Source organism: Monodelphis domestica, chromosome 4 (genome assembly GCF_027887165.1).
Source record: "Monodelphis domestica isolate mMonDom1 chromosome 4, mMonDom1.pri, whole genome shotgun sequence".
Taxonomy (NCBI): domain Eukaryota; kingdom Metazoa; phylum Chordata; class Mammalia; order Didelphimorphia; family Didelphidae; genus Monodelphis; species Monodelphis domestica.
In genome coordinates this window covers 77,025,687-77,043,845 of record NC_077230.1, presented here as the reverse complement: position 1 = coordinate 77,043,845, position 18,159 = coordinate 77,025,687, and the positions used below count along the sequence as shown (strand labels likewise).

General features: G+C 34.3%; 1 protein-coding gene across 7 annotated transcripts in view; it reads left to right on the top strand.

Moving 5' to 3' along the window:
* The window catches only part of ZBTB20 (zinc finger and BTB domain containing 20), a 1,063,249-nt gene that overhangs the window by 21,241 nt on the left and 1,023,849 nt on the right, over nucleotides 1–18,159 (top strand). The gene's annotated exons all lie outside the window — the stretch shown is intronic.

Genomic DNA, 18,159 nt, shown 5'->3' with positions numbered 1-18,159 from the left:
ATGATGAAATAAGATGAAAAAAGGAAGTTTGAATCTTTGATGATTACTTTATTTGTGTTGTAATTTGTAAAGGAAAGCAATGAAAATTATTTTTAAGTTTCAGCCTTTTGCAGTCTGCCTTCTGTCTCATCATTCAACTAAAAATGTCTTTTCCAAAGTTACCATTAATTTCTTAATTGACAAATCTTATGGCCTTTTTTAAAGCCCTTAGCCTTCCTGATCTTTTGCAGCATTTGATAACTTTTTACCACCCTTCTTGAGACTCTTCTTTGGGGTTTTATAATAGTTCTGTCTCCTGGTTCTCTCCTTAGTCTCTTTTTTAGAAGTGTTACCTGTTTCATCCCTCTTAAATATGAATCTGTCCCAGGCTTCCCTCTCTCTGTCTCTGTCTCTGTCTCTTCTCTCTCTCTCTATCCCCCTCTCCTTTTATTTCTACCTCTTTTCTTTTCTCCCCACCTCTCCCTCTTCCCTTCCTCTTCCTTTCCCAACCCCAGCTAGGGTCCTACCAATAGATGCCTTTTAGACATTTTTGAATGCATGTCCTATTGGTAATTTAAACCCACCATTCCCAAAGTAAAACTCATGATCCTTTCCTCCATACCTACTCATATTCTGAACTACTTCATTTCTGAAGAGTTCCACCAACATTCTAATCCAGTTTTGTACTATAAATTCTCTAATTGTTATTTTTTCTCCTCACATACCTTATGAAATGCTAAGTCCTGTTATTTCTACCTTCACAATATCTTTACCATCTGTTCCCTGCTCTCTACTCTCTTTAATTCAGGCCTACATTACCTCTTATGTGAACTATTGTAAATAGCCTGTTTCTTTCCCTATTTAAAACATCTTCCCACTCTGCCTCTTCTCATTCGATAAAGGTATTTTTCAAAGGAACAAGTACAGTGTCTAACTCTTATTCTGCCACTCAAGAAAGTCCAGCGGTTCCCAGTCATCTACAGGATCAAGCATAAGCCCTTCTAGTTGAAGCCTTTTCTAAAGGGACTTTAATCTCTTTCCTTCCTTTTTATACAATTTCTCTCCTCAAACATTGTCCCCTCTAACCAAATTGGCCTTTTCCTGACACATATTAATGTATTTCCTATCTGTACCTTTTTCTTTTTCTTTTTTAAACGATTATCTTAGCTATTTTACCCAGACTGGAAGTACAAAGACTGCTTATAGGCCTAGTCCCACTCTGGCAAAGTAGCTCTGACTGGCTTTATTTTCTGACCCTAGCCAATTCACCACTCCTTCAGCAACTTTGCTGGCCCATAGTTCCCAGAAGCTCCCTATGTTAGTGTCAATATCCAGTTACCTAATTCCACGGCTTCTAAGAACTCCTGAGCTCAAGAGATCAATCTTAACTTTTCTTATAGCAGGGATTCTGAGGGTGCACCTCTGGACCAGACTAGGACTGTGCCTTTGTTTCCTTTTCCTGGAATGACTTCGTGCCTCTCAGTCAATTAGAGTCCCTCACTCAGCTCAGTTGTCACTTTCTACATGATGCCTTTCTCTAACAGCTAGTGAACCTTTCCCCTCAATTGCTTATGATTTATTTTTCATACACATATATGTATATATTGGCATACGTATAGACTGTACGTTTTGTGAGAGCAAGTGCTATTTCATTTCTGTCTTTATATTAATATTGCCTAGCACAGTGCTTGACACATACCAGATGCCTGATAAATATTTGATTGATTATGATATCAACCTCAGGGATCCACCCATTCCTTTATGTAAGAGGATACATTTAAAAAGTTGTGCTAGGGGTAAGGGGAGGGAAGAAAAGAAAATGATTTTGTAACCAAGGAACACTTTGAAATTAAAAATTAAAATAAAAAATCTTGTGCTAGATTAAATGTATTTGTAACACTTCAAAAATTATTTGCATAGCTTTCTTTTATAACTTACAAATCACAAAGAATAATCAAAATATCAAACTTCCTCTTTCATCTCACCACTCCAAGACTTCTTCCCTATATTTTCTTATTCTTTGAATTTGGATTATACAAAAATGGATTTTTCCCTTCTCTAGTGAAAACCATATTTTCTTATTAGCTTTATCAGTAGTGTTTATGGTATTATCCATTATTTCATGTCTTTTGTTTCCAGATTCCTCCAGATTTCTGCATTGTTATTAAGAATGCCTGAAATGGAGATTTTGTTGCTATAGCCTGTAGTTCCCCCCCCCCAAAGGGTCAAAGTCTCTCCTTGTATTTCTTAGAATGGTGCTACCCTCTTAGCTGTGTGAATTAGTTACTATTTCCACCTAAGGAATCTATTTGAATAAATCAGACATTTTCTCTCTTGATTTCTCAGGCAATTAATTATCTTTACTTAGCATTTGTTGTGAATATGGTTTCAAAATATCTTTTATTCACTCTCTTTTTTTCTTGCTAATCACATGTAATAATAAATTTCCACACAAGTTTTCCTAAGTTATGTGATCAAATTTATCTACCTCACTCTCTCCCTTCCCTTCCCCCTCCCAGTGCTGAAAGGTGATTCCATCTGGGTTACACATATATTATCATGCAAAACATATTTATATATTGTTCATCTTATTAAGCCAAAATCCCAAAACATATATCCAAATAAACAACTGAAGAATTGTATACTTTCATCCGCATTCTCACTCCCAACAGACCTTTCTTTGGAAATGAATAGCATTTTTTGTCACTTCTCTCAGAATTGTCCTGGATCATTGTATTGCCAATAATAGCTAAGTCTGTCACAGTTGATCATTCCACAATGTTGCCTTTATTCACTCTTTATGATAATTACACTATTGTAGCCATGAAATGAATTCTCTAATATCTGATCACATACATTTCTGGACTTATATACTACCCATAAGTCTTCTTATCCTTGTATCTCTAACTTCTTACACTCAAGAAGTACTCTATACGTACCTTTTATTTTTTAAATGGCTTCCTTTTAATCTAAATCTTTGGATCAAGGACTCTCATAAAGTAGTCTTATGAAGTAGTAACTGATCTTTGCATTTGGCTTAATATTCCTCCACCTTCTTACAAGTCTGCGTAAGATTACTTCCATCTCAAAATATTCTTCTTGGCCATCATGCATATTGTGTTAACATCTCCTTTCATAGCCCTACTCACCTATGACTATTTGTAGCTTCCTCTAATTTTTTCTACCACATATAACCTTGATTATCTCTTTCAAAGTTAATTTTATCTTTTTTTCTACTTTGAAGGATACCACTGACATTCAACATGCATGCTATTAATCTTGTTATTTTGATCCAGAATCATTTTTCTGAATTTCAGCCTGACCAAAAAAATGAACCTTCAACTTTTGAAGCCTTCATATGTGAGGCTTTAAATGCCTATTCAATCCTCATTAATCTTCTTGTAGTTTGCCATGTGTCTAAAGAAGATTTCTCCAATCCTGGATTCAATCTTGGGCTTCTCCTTTAAATTCTAGCTTTACTTTGCATCTTTCAGTATTTTGCTTACAAAACAAAGTTTAAAAAACAAATTTATCCTATATCTCTACAAACTATGTAAGACAAAAAGGAGGGATATTCTCAGAACTATCCAATACTAATCTTTTTTTTTGTAACTATTAATTTCATGTATAACTTATTCATGACACCAAAATGTAATTTTAAAAGTTATTATCAACCTTGCCATACTTAAACATGTTCAAATTTGTGTACTATTAACAATTTAATCAGTTAATTAGCCTGTTCATTTTAGTATTCTGAACTTACAAAAGGTTGTTTTTTAAAAACCTTACTTTCTGTCTTAGATTTGAAACATTTATCCATTCTAAGGCAGAAGAGTAATAAGGGTTAGCAATTGGGGTAAAATGTCTTGCCCAGGGTCATACAGCTAAGGACATGTTTGAAGAAGGCTGGATCTAAACCCAAGTCCTCCCCCCTCCAGTCCTTATCTCTATATACTGTGCTACCTAGCTGCCCCTTTACATAAGTTTCTATATTTAATATTAATATATATATATAACATAAACCACTGACTGCAATAAGGAAGGTTTTGTTTCTTACAAGTTAGTTATGATTCTAAATGCAAATTATGCCACTAGATCCTTTATGGGTTTAACTGTCAATAGTGTTCGCTAGAAAAGTTGGACCTTATCCCCATAATAAAGCTCTTTAGGACCATATCTTTGCCCAGCACTTTTTAAACTTTATTTTTCCTTACTACTCATCTACTAGAATCCTTCACAGAACTGTTATACATTTCATAATATTTTAAAATATGCATAGGAGACCCCTTAGTTCAAAATAAACTGGGAGACTTTTTGTTCTATTGAATCAATTCCTTTTTAAAAACAATAAGCAGAATGGGATTTTGTATTCTCTGTATTTCTTTTCTGTTTTTTTCTGACCTCCCAGTTGTGTTAGTATAAAGATATGATCTGCTCTGGAGTATAATTTACAAAAACCTGATTGTTCTTTTTCATCCCTTCATCAAGGATGACCTCTATGCATGTGCAGATTATTCTTAGAGATAGCTTTGTTTCTTGACCTTCTGATTATCAAGGGAGATATGAAATAGCCAAACATACACTTTGCCAAAAATGGATGCCATTGTCATGGAGGTTCTCCAGAGAAGAGTTCAAATGACAGCAATATTGCCTATTGATAGTGAGATCTTGAAGAAATTTTTGTTTGTGGATAACCTTATATTAATGTAATCAAACATCATAGAGCCACCCACATGAGATTCATAATCACCCAAAAGAATTTGGCCTATTTACACAGGTAAATTAAATGGACAAAGAATACTTATTGTTTGGAATCAGGTGAGCAGTTGAGTGGACTACCCTGGGATACTTATACAACTGATGCAATGGCACATAAAGATTTGGATAGACAGTGACTGCAGAGAGTGAATTAGGCCCAGAATTGAATAAGAGGAAAGCTGGCTAGATTGCATTTGGAAAATTACTTAGTGCTTTTAAGGATCCCAAGTTTCTTCCTGATGCAAAGACCTATCCTTAAAGTATCAGTACTTTCAGTGATAGAGTATGCCTGTGAAGCATAAGATACCATATCCTCTAAAAATTGCAAGTCATTCTGGGAACAGAATGTAGGTATCTATCAATAGACCAAAACTTACTGCCAATGGAGAATTGCACAAAAGTATTAGTAAAGAAATGTGTAACCAGAAAATGAGATAGTCCAGGCATGTAGAAAAAATGAGGAAAACTGGGGGAAGCTGGGTGACTCAGTGGATTAAGAGCCAGGCCTAGAGACAGGAGGTCTTGGGGTCAAATCTGACCCCAGACATTTCCTAGATTTGTGACTGTGGGCTGGTCGCTTAACTCTCATTGTCTAGCCCTTGCCCCTTACCACTCTTTGGCCTTGGAACCAATACACAATATTGATTTTAAGATAGATGTATGGGTTTAAGAAAAAAAAGAATGAGGGAAACTAGTTGAACACCAAAGTACATCATTGGTATTCAAGCAATATTAAGAGAGCTAGAAAGAGGGATCTAACTTTGTAGAATGGTCCTGAGTAGAAATTTTCTGAATGCCTGGACAAGAGTTTCCCAGGATGAGAAGGCCTGGATGGAGTGTGATGTACCACTGGAGGGAGCACTTATATCTGAGATTCCATATTCATTGAAATGTCTCAGCATCTGTCAGGTTATTGCCCACCTGTTTTGGATCCTGTGACCACCCCTAGTTCTATAATCACGGCTGACTTATGTGACCTCAATAAGAAAAGGAGGATAATAGTATCTCTTCACAACTGATATAATTTAATGATTTTATTTTATTATTTGAAATATGATTTATGCAAAACATTTTGTATGTCCTTTCAAAGCTTCATCCTCCTCCTCCTCAAGGGTTATCACTTTTATCCCTTTAAAGAATGTTATTTTTGTCAATTTGATGTTGTTACCCTTAATTTTGGAGTAGCCTTTTCCTTCTAAAGGTCATTTAACATTGGGTTAGACATTTGAGGACTTTAGTTAGCAGGTACTTCTCCTAAAAGGAGCTTAAAGCACTGTTATATCTCCCCATTTTCTTCCCTTTCCCTTATTTTATAAGTGGTTGTGTGCTGATGCAATTCTTTCTCAATTCAGAATTGAAATGGAAGGCTAGATACCCCTACTGTTGGTTAGCATTTATTAAGCATCTACTATGTGCCTGGCACTGAAATAAGTACTAGGGATACAAAGAAAGCTAAAAAAACTCCAACAATCCCTGCTTTCAAGGATTTCACAGTTTTGTGCTTCTGTGTGTAATGTATCACTACCAGCACTCCTACTCAAACTCTTGTAGCTTTTCTCTTCCTACCCATTAAAGGTCTATATGAGTATTTATGACAATAAAAGGAAGGAAACAGTGCTAGGTAGAGACTAAGGGAGTAGAATATAGGGCTTGTATCAAAATTAGAACTCTTCTTTAAAAATTATACTATTATATTTCCAGATTAACCTTATTTATGCTCTGTTATATCAACATACATAGACTCCAAATGACAATTTGCACTTAACTCTTTTATATAACTATCTTATATTTTTTGTATATTGCTTGTCTTATTTTCATTATTTTTAATATTCAGGGTAAAATAATTTCTATTATTTAAAAGTACATTTCTATGTGCCATGGAGGCATCTTATTGAATGGATAAATTACTAATTGACCATTTTTGGCAACCAAAATACCTTAAATCCCCATGATTTTTAAAAGTTTTAAAAGCCATTAAAAATTCCTTATCCTCATTACCAAATATTCACATACATTTTTTAATTTGCTTCAAATACTGACTAAATTAATATTATGAATGTTTCCCTTGTCATATTAGGCTTAAATTAGTATGCCACTCATAGTTTATAAAAATAAACTGTAATTATTATATATATTATAAACATTTATTAATTTCACTGAAATTTGGCTAATTTACTTTATAATTCATCAATAAAATAGTACTTGGTATCCCATAGATTTATCACAAGTCCAATTTAATTTTCTCTTTATAAAATTTACTTTTTCCACTTTACAAATTTTTATAAATGGGAAATAGTGGGAAGCTAGGTTATCAAGAACAAATAAATTTCTCAATAAACAGTAATCCATTATCCAACCTTGCTCCTTCTTACAACTTATGCTCCATCCCCCATACATGTATGTGTATTTCCCCCCTTCATTAAGATTCATCATATAGCCCCATCACTTAGTTATCCAGAAAACACAGGTATTTCAATATTTATATACTAGAATTGCATTTAACCAAGCAGCTAGAAATGACCGTGGAGATAATTTAGTTTATCACATTATTCATAGTCACAGAACTTTTTCTACCATGGGCCTAGTGATTCTGTAGAGAATTATAGTAATATCTATTAATGAAGAAGAGGTTTTATTCCAATAGTGTGGCATAATCAGCAACTTCATTACTAAAGGCACAAATAATAAGGAAGGACAGGGCATGTTCTAGAACATGTATTCTATCCTACCAAACCCCAATAGAATATTCTCTGTGTTCATAATAATTCCTCTAGATAAAGTAGACTTGATACTCTTGGCCTCTTGACTTGCATCAGGGAATGCTTCCACTACTCTTGAGATAGTTTCAATCTAATTATGTGGTTCAGGCAGATCTCCTAGGTTCCAGTTTGGGCCCTGCCACTTATAATACAAGTAAGTCACTTACTCTCCCAAGGATTCAGTTCTCTCTTCTGTAAGTTGAAGTGGTTGGACTAAATGACCTCTAGAATCCCTTCCAGCTCTAAGACTGTTATCCTATGACTCTATACCCTCCCAAGGAACTGGGATATATGAATGCAAGTTGAGGAGCCCTACCTTTGTCAAAAAAAGAATTTCTGTTCCCAGATAATTTGGAACATCCTGGAGAATGCTGACTGGGGGAAATTTCCAGTGAGTTTTAATTCCTTCAAATATCTGGCAAGTTGATTCTAGGCTCAGGACTGTCTCTAGAGAGTATGTTTCCTGTCAGTCCCCAACTTCACCTAACCATCCCCCAAAACAGGTGAAATCATGTAAATAAATTACATAAGCAGTTTTGAAGTTGACTTCCCATTTTTTTTCTCCAGATTTTATTTTATCTTTTAATTTTATTTGATAGATTAATTAAGAAAATTTTTCCATGGTTACATGATTCATGTCATTTCCCTCCCCTCCTCCCACCCCCCCCCTCCCAAAGCCAATGTGCAGTTCCACTGGGTTTAACATGTGTCATTGTTTAAGACCTATTTCCATATTATTGATATTTGCACTAGGGTGATCATTTAGAGTCTACATCTCCAATCATATCCCCATCGAATCATGTGATCAAGCAGTTGTTTTTCTTCTTTGTTTCTACTTGGCTTCCCATTTTCTTAAAGGTAAAAGTAAAACACTAACTAAACATTTAAGACCTTTACAATTTGACTCCAACCCAGTTTTCTAGTGATGCTTCACTCTGTTACTTTCATGTATTCTTCATTTGAGCTAACCTTGATTATTAGATGTTTCCTGATCTTTACCTTACCTTCTTCCACCTTTATGTATTTGTAGTGACTAAGAATTAGAAGGAAGTAAAGTATTTCGACAAATGGAAAGACTATGCTATAAGTTTTCTTATACCAGCTAAGGTGTCATATCTTCCATGAGGCCATACCTGCTCTGGTCACCTAAAATCTAACAGATTTAATTGTTTTCTCCCTCTTCCAGTTAAAATTTTTTCCAGATGTTGATGCAATTTATAATATTCATTTTCTGACATTTTGCAATCCATGTTCTTTTCTTCTTTCCCACCCCACTCCTCAAGAAGAGTGGTAATATGATATAGGTTGTACATGCATTAGCCTATAATACATATTTCCATATTCATCATATTGTGAAACAATGTGTTTTACACTAGAGAAAGATTCATGGAGGAAATAAAATGAAGAATTATATGTTTCAATCTGCATTTGGACTTTGTTCCTCCTGTGGTGATGGTTATAACTTTTTGTCATGAGTTATCCTGGATCCTTGCCATTAAATCATTCATAGTTGACCATCATACATTACTCTTTTTCAAGGTTGTTTGTGTGTGTGTGTGTGTGTGTGTGTGTGTGTGTGTGTGTGTGATCATCTTGTTTGTCATTTCTTGTGGCACAATAGTATTCCATTACAGTCATATACCATAACTTGTTCAGTCATTCCCCAATTCATGGACTTCTGTTAAGGGTAAATTTTTGGGTTGAGACTGAATATATTATTTAGTGGTCATCAGGTATTTAAATTCTAAATCCCAATGAAATACTTAAGTCAGAATGGAATTTTATGGATGTAATGGAAGAATGGAATTTCTTCCTTTTATTTGCAATAGAAAGAAGAAATGAAGAAGGAGAAAGAGGGAAAGGTGTAAAGATCTACTCTGGCCTGGCCTGAGTCAGGGGGAGGTCAGAGGCCTCTCAGTCAAGGGGCCTTCCCAGAAGATTAAATCTAGCTTGGTTTCCAGCTAGGAGGCCTCCTCCAAGATGAGGGGCCTCCTTGGAGTCTGAAACCTTTAGAAGGATCAAGGGAAAGGGAAGTCAGCCTTAACACTCACCTCACAGTCGCCTATGGGAAGCAGTCTCAGGACCCAAGCTTCAGAGCTCCTCCAAGTCAAGTTTTACCACTCAAGTCCACAAAAGCCCCTCTCACTGGAAGTGACTTAAAATATAAAGGCAGTTCTTTACATCACTTCCTGTGTCTCACAGGTACCAATGGTGGCTTAAACTTGGCTTAGGATAGCCCAGGGGGTCAGTCAGTCGTCTCTGATTTGTCACTTGCTACCACATGCTGGTCATTGGCTTTCCTCCCACACACCCAATTCTTAAGTGGGGGCAAATACATTCCTGGTTGCTAGAATTCTAAAGACTAAGCAGGGTGTGGTAAAACTAAAATTCACACCTCCCTCCATTTTATAGTTTTTTGCCTTCACAAAAAAAGCTGCTATAAATAATTTTATAAAATAGGCCATTTCCCCCCATCTTTCACATCTTTTTTTGGATAGAGATCTAGTAGTGGTATTGCTGAGTCAAAGGGTATGTGTTTTATGGTCCTTTAGGCATAATTCCTGATTTTTCTCCAGAATGGTTATATTAGTTCACAACTCTAACAACAGTGTATTAATGTCCCTATTTTTCCACATCTCTTCCTACATCTGTTATTTTCCTTTTTTGTCACATTAGCCAGTCTGGTAGATATGAGGTGGTACCTCACAATAGTTTTAATTTGCATTTCTCTAAATAATAGTAATTTAGAGCATGTTTCATCTGACTAAAGATAGTTTTAATTTCTTCATCTGAGAATTGCTTGTTTATATTCTTTGATCATGTCATTTGGAAAATACTTCGTATTCTTATATCTTTGGCTTAGTTCTCTGTATATTTGAGAAATGAAACCTTTATCAGAAAGACTTGCTATAAAGAATTTTCCCCTGGTTTGTGTTTTAATTGTAGCTGAATTGATTTTGTTTGTGCAGAAACTTTTAAATTTAATGTAAAGTTATCTATCTTATATCTCATAATGTTCTCTGTGCCTTGTTTTTATTTAAATTCTTCCTTTATCTATAAGTCTATACAAGTAAACTATGTTGTACTCCTCTAATTTGTTTATGGTCTCACCCTTTTTTTCTAAATTGTGTATCTATTTTGCTTTTACCTTGGTATATGGCATGAGGTGTTGGTGTATGCCTTATTTCTGCCATACTATTTTTAATTTGCCTGGAAATTTTTGTCAAATTGTAAAACTTTTTATATCACTCTGGATCTTTTCTTTATCCTCATCACATTCTTCCTGGTATCATGCTTTTTTGGTGTACATTTTATATCTCCCTATCATGCTGAAAGCTTCTTGAGGGCAAGGACTATGTTGGCTTTCAGTGTTTTTAATTCCAACGCCAAGAATAGTGTATTGCTTAGAGTGAACTCTTAATTTTTGGCTTAATTGAATTCATGATTATGCAATAGGATGGTCATTTTGGGATAAATTGTATATATACATTTGAGTGTTAGATCTTTGATGCTTGGTGATTTTAAAACAAAAGAGTAAATAGGTGAGAGTAATGAGAATTATATTGAAAAATATAAATTATGAATAAGGAGAGTTAGCAAAAACTTTTTAAACTGCATAAGAAGTCTCATATATATTTTATTTAATTCTTTCAGAAGGCCTCAGACGTGGATAGCACTGATGAACACCACAAATATGAAATTGATTATATTTTAATTGATGGCAAATAACTTATTACTAATATTGGAGTTTTCTTGAATTAATTGTTTATATTTAGTCAGAACACTGACTTACTAGAGTGATGAATAAATAGTACAAAGGTAGAAGAAAAAGTAAAAATCAGAAAAATATACGGCATGAAATTAAAAGAGTCATGCTATTCCTTTTAAGTGCATTAACAAAGGCATATAGAAGGAAGAAATTGCGTATCATCAGAATATAATAATATAATGTAGAAATTTAAATAAGAAATCGATTTCTGCAACAATAACAAAAAGATTTTTTTAAAGTATAAAATACTCAGCAAATTTCAAATTCGATAGATATGACAGCCAAACACCATGCTACTTTGAACTTGATTGAACTTAATAAAATCTTTTGGAGAAAATTGATAGAAAATTATGAATAGTATCACCCCATAAGGCAGAGAAAAACAATGGAGGATAAAACTAACATCATACTATAAAAAGAGAATTGGACTTGGGTTTAGAAGACCTCCATTCATATTTTGCCTGTGATGTCACCTTGGGTAAGACTTCATGGCTTCACTTTCTTCATCTAAAAAATGAGGATTTTAGACTATAAATGGGCTATCCCTTCAAAATAAGCTCTATAATTATGATTATATGATCTAGGTAAGAAAAACATTTAGTTACAGACAACCAAGCAAAATCATCCATAGGGCATTTAAATTTGAAAATGGAAGGGGTGTAACACACAAAAGGGGAAAAAAAGGAAGAGATCTGCAAAGGCCTTTATAATGAGCTTTTCACATCTCTGGATGTTAGAGCCATCATATTTAGGCTCTAAAATTATAGTCCATGACATATTTAGAGAGGAGGTAGAAATGACAAGAGAATAGAGACAAGAAATTTAAGTAAATATATTCAGAGATTTGTGTAATTGATTTACAGAGTATCTAAAGATGGAGAAATACTAATGGGCATGGGGGGAAAGTCATGCTTTGTATTTCTTCCAAAAAGAAAAATGAGAAAAAAGGTTACTTAAGGAATGTCAAATGATTACTCATATATGCCTGCTTTCACACCTACATAATGATCTGTACATTTGTTGATGGAGATATTATTAGTGATCAGTCAGGATTTTTTAAGAGATATTTTCCAGAGGACCAGATCTTTATCATTCTGATTTGGTCTGAAAGATGTAGAGAATATAAGATCTCACCATGATGCCAGCCACTTAAAAAAGCATTCAATTTGATTTATAGAAATGACTCCTTAAAGGTCTTCTTTTAATAAGGTGTACCCCCCAAAATGGTGTGCTAAGGCCAGATCATGCTGTCTTGTGAGAGATAATTGTTAATTTTTCAGTGTAAACATGTGTACCTCACAAATCAGCCAACATAAGAAATCGGGGTTTGATTTACTATTTTGTTGATTATCTATATTTATGAAAGTGATAGAAAAATGTTAATAATGCAGATTAAACCTCAAAGTATGTCTTGTATACTTTTTTAGAGTGCTAGTTATTGAACATTTACCAGCATACCCTTGGTGCCATCCATGTAGTCCTGCCCTCTCCTTGCCAGAAGCCCCCTCCAGCCAGTTTTTCCCTTTTCTACATGAGTTTTCCTCCCTTCCTTCCAGGTATACCACCAAAAACTTTAAAAGTATATCTTGGAAGGGGCAGCAAAATGACTAGGTGGATTGAGAGCCAGGCCTAGAGACAGAAGGTCTTGGGTTCAAATCCGGCCTCAGACACTTCCCAGCTGGGTGTCCCTGGGCAAATCATTTAACCCCCATTGCCTATCTCTTATTGCTCTTCTGCTTTGGAGCCAATACAGAGTATTGGTTCTAAGATGGAACATAAGGGTTGTTGTTGTTTTTTTTTAAGTATGACCTGGAAAGAAACATGATAACCTGGAATATTTTTTCTATGAAGTTGTCATTATAAAGCAAATTATCTGCCCAGGTTAATATTTGGGGCTAACCTTAGTCTTTATGATGCCACAATATTTTAGTATTAATTATTTTGTTGTTGTTATTTCCTTTTTTAAAAAATAAAATTTTATTGATATTTCCTTATATTACTGTAATATCCCATGTATCCCTTCTTTTCTCACACCCAGAGTCTTTCCTATATGACCAATAGTATTTTTTAGAGAAGAAGAAAAATGTGTCAGTACAATTGATTGATATGTTAAAAAAAAAAAGGTCTGAAAACCGGAGCAATGTGTTATCATTTAAGAATCTACTATCTTCACAATGGGGTAGATTATGAATGTCTTCTAATATCTCTTCATTTGAGTCCCACTTGATCTTTATAATTTTGTTACATTTACTTTTGATTTTCTAGTTAGGTTCTTTCCATTTACATTGTTTTAGTTACTACATGTATTGTTTTCTTGGCTCTTCTTATTTCACTCTGTATCATTTCATATAGATCTTTCCATGTTTCTCTGTATTCATCACACATCATTTCTACAGTATAGTACATATTCCATTTCTTTCATATACCACAATTTGTGTAATCATTCCCCAATTGATGGGCATCTTCTTTATTACAAAAAGTACTGCTTTAGACATTTTAGAGTATATGGGGACTTTTTTCTTATCAATGGTGTCCTTGGGGGATATGCCCATAAATGGAGTTTCTGGTTCAAGTGAAATGGTCATTTTAATTACTTTATTTGCACGATTCCAAATTGCTTTGCAAAATGGTTGTAACCATTTTACAGCTCCACCAAAAACATGGAGTGTGCCTATCCGAAATACCTCCAACATTGACTTTTGACATTTTTTGTCATCTTTTTTGGCCACTTTGCAGAGTATGGGGTAAAACTTCAGGGTTGTTTTGATTTACATTTTTTAAAATTATTAGTGATTTTGAATATTTTTATGTGGTTGTGAATATTTTGCAGTTCCCCTTTTTAAGAACTGCTCATATCCTGTGATCATTTATCTGTTGGAGAATGACTATTCATGTTACACACATAGGTACACTATATATATATGTACACATATCTTGTTTATATAGTATAATATATATTTTTATATATCTTGAATACCAAACCCTTATCACAGAAATTTGATAACAAAGATATTTTTCCCATTTAACTATTTCCCTTCTTTTCCTAGATGTATTAATGAAGCTTTTAAGTTTCAAGTTCCCTCTTTTGTAAACATAGTATTATTATGTTCCTTTAGCAACTTTACTTGAATCTTTTTTAAAGTTAATCTGTTCCCTTTGACTCTCTTTCCCTCACTTCTTATCCCCTCTTCTCATTTGATATATTTGATATACTCCCTTCATTTCCTACCCTTCAGATAATGCTATTCCAGTTTTTTTTTTAATTTTAAAATTCATTTTTTTTTGCTACCATTTTCAAAAAAAGATTACTCTCTTCATTATCTATTTTCTCTTTCTGTTTATTCTGGATCCTAATTCTCTGATTCATGATCATTATTAATATCTGATCTTTTCATGCAATCAGAACTTTTAAGATACCCATTTTAGTCCTATCCTGACCACTGCCTTGATGGGCTTGCACATGGATTCTCCTTTTCTGTTGTATCTCATTTCCAGAACAATGGAACACTCAGTTTCTCTATTCCCTGTCCTGTCATCCTCAGTTCAGAGCTTTGTAGTACTGGTTCTACCAGATTATAGCACCCAATGGATTTTTGCTCTGGAAGGGCCCGTGCAAACTTCCACAACTTAGAGTGGAATCTCTACTGCACTGGAAAGAGGGAGGAAGCACCAGGATGTGCTGGGGTACATTTTGATGGGAGACTGGGAAGGGGGCCTGAGTGAGCTTAGAGTCAATGAATATTAGTTCTCAAAAATAGTTGAAGTTGCTTTGTCTTTGGTGTATAATTTCTGTTTTGGAGAGGTTTCAGAAGTTGTAGAAATTAGAGAAAATATCTAGTCTATTATTTTGTTGCTTACATGACCTGAAGATGTCGGGGTGTTTTCTATTTGCATAGTTGTAATCACTGTGTTTATTCCTTTCCAAGTTCTGTTCTCTTTATTTTTCTTCAGTTTATATGACTCTCATGCTTATGTATGTTCCTTATTGTCATTATTTCTTACTGAACAATACCCTTCCTATATATTCATATACCATAACTTGGTTAGTCATTCCTTGACTTATGCGCAGTTAATCGATTGCTAGTGTTTGCTATTTTAAAATATTTTGGTGTACATAGGGCCTTTCTTTTTGTCTTTGAGCTTACTATATGAGACATTTCAATCACTTTCTTCTAATAAGTCCAAATTAATTTTCAGGATAGTTCTAAATTACAGCTCTCCCAGCAACATATTACTGTGCCTGTCTTTCCACAATCTGCCAACACTGACTTTTCATCTTTTTAATCTTACCCAATTTTCTGACTTTTCTGATTCCTTAGGATTTAAGTATACTATTATGTATTTAATAAATATCAGTAGTTTTAACTCTTCCTTGTCTATATTCAGTTTCTTTCTCATGTCTAATTGCTATTGTTTGAATTTCTAGAACTATGACAAATAGCATCTAGATAAGATGGCATCCTTACTTTGTTTGTATTAGTGTTTACCCTTTGCATAAAATTTTAGGTTTTGGTTTTAGATAGAAGCTTTTTAAAAATCACATTCCTGCCTATGCATTGTAGAGTTTGTAACATAAATTAGTTATTAAGCACCTTTTATATTCCATGAACTGTTCTAGGAATACAATAAAAAGTGAAAGTAGTACTCTGTCAAGGGCAAAAGCCTTTATTTTTTATGCCAATATTTTATATCAACAAGATGGACTGATCACAAGGCAAGATGGAGGGATGATTGATTGACTGCCAACTTATTTCACTGGTATCCTTATGATAAAGCGATCTTGAGAAAGCACCATACATGTGTGTGGATCTCCCTCTGTAACTTTTTGGAGGGACATGAATAAGAGTTATATAGGGCCAACAAGAATGCTTAGGTTTTAATCTGCTTTATTAGAAGAAGTACTCATATCAATGAAATCATAGTTCCATTTGAATATTGAGTATTGTAAGGAAACAAATTCTAAAGATAGATGTTTTTAGCTACAATAGTTACGGAGTCCAAGTTATATGACCATTCTTGTCATATTCCCCTAGTTTTCAGGGTTTTTGTTCTGTTACCAACTAACTCTGTTAGTTATCAATTAATAAGGTTCCATGATTGTAAGCCTTGGGTTCTTTTCAGGAGGTTTTTTTGGGGGGGAGGGGGTGGAAGAGCCGTACTTAATTGCATTGATGGGAAAAGTAGGACTTTGGCATTGGAATTTCATGGAAAATGGAGACCACACAACTTGACTCCTTCATATGTCCACATCTTCCAAGAAGATATGTCCTATGTGTTGTGACATCCTACATTTCCTTAGTAGTTGCTTACTTGCCACTTGTCAACTTGCAACATGTGCTGTAACCATTATCCAAACTGCACACTGAAGCCAAAATCTAAAAAGTTCCAAAATCTCCTGGAATCAACAGAAGTAAATACTTGTATCTATAGTAAGAAGGCCACCTGGACTGACCAACTCTATTTCACTTTTTTGTGTGAATGTTCAGAATAAAACATTTTTGTTAAACATAAAAGATAGACTTTGTGGAAAATATAACACATAATTGAAACAAGCTTAATCCCCACTCCTATGTGAGAGTTTTTCAAATTTCTGAAGACGGCACTTCACCTCACCTCCAAATCATGTCATCTTCAAGTTAATCACCCCCCACACTTTGGACCAATCCTGCAGTGACATGGTTTTGAATCTCTTTGCTATCTGAGCCACTACCCTCTGCACACTTTCCAGGTTATTAATGTCTTTCCTAAAATGTGGCATCCAGAATCAAACACAGTTTTCCACATTTCTCCCTATATTGTACTTTAATAAATGCAGCCCAACAGCCTTGCTTTGGTTATATGAAGTTTGTTAGTATATACTCATCATTTCAAGTTTTATTGACAATGACCACCTAATCTAAGTACTTGATTTAATGGCTTAATTCCACATATGTACTTGAAAGAAAACCTTTAGAAATTCAAATATTTAACGACCTCTCTTGGCTGGAAAGGTTTGGAAAAGAGAAATCCTATATCATTCCTATAGTATGTTCTATTCCCAGAATGGATTAGGTGACAAAGGAGACATACAGAGGGACAAGATAGGAAAACTGAATGACATCCTCCTTAGTATAATACTCTACATTTAAATGTAAGTTTGGAAACACAATTCAAAATACAAATGCAAATTACTTTGGATTTTCTATATTTCCTCTTTCTTTCATTAATACAAATAATTAAGAGTTCATTGTATTTGCCAAAACTCTGGAGTGTGATGTTATGCTTCCTATAGAGAACTAATGAAGTAATTGTAGGAATAATATAGTGTGTTCTGCATTGCTTTTGCAGTTAATTGACTTCCTATTGGAACATAAGTACTAGCTTCTCTAGAGTTTTTATAAATAATACACAACATATTATAGGGCATTAGATTTGGAGTCAAGACCCAAATTCAGATTCCCTTGTAATTCACTTCACTCTTTTGTGTTTCAGTTGCTTTATCTTTAAAATGAGGAGTTTGGGTTCCTATCATCTACATAATAAAGGGTCCTCCCCTGCCCCCCCCCCCACTCCCATTTTAAGCCTTTAGTCTTGTAACTGTCCAGAAAAAGGCAAAAATAATTTTGCACAAAATTCTATCAGTCTGAACATTTTTTATTTTTTGGTAGTGTAAGGTATTAGGGAGGGTAATAGTTATTTTGAACAGAAATATGGAACTTAAAAAGAATTGTAGGAAACATTAGGTTAGTAGAGTTTATTTCAATTTCAGCTTATTTGACTTCAAGCGTCATAGGAGTCATATAAAACTAGCTTAAGGTATTAAATTCCTAAAATCAACTTCATAATAATGATTCATTTGTTTCATAACTCTTCATAATTAATACAGATTTCATTGTAGGCAGCATTAATCTCCTA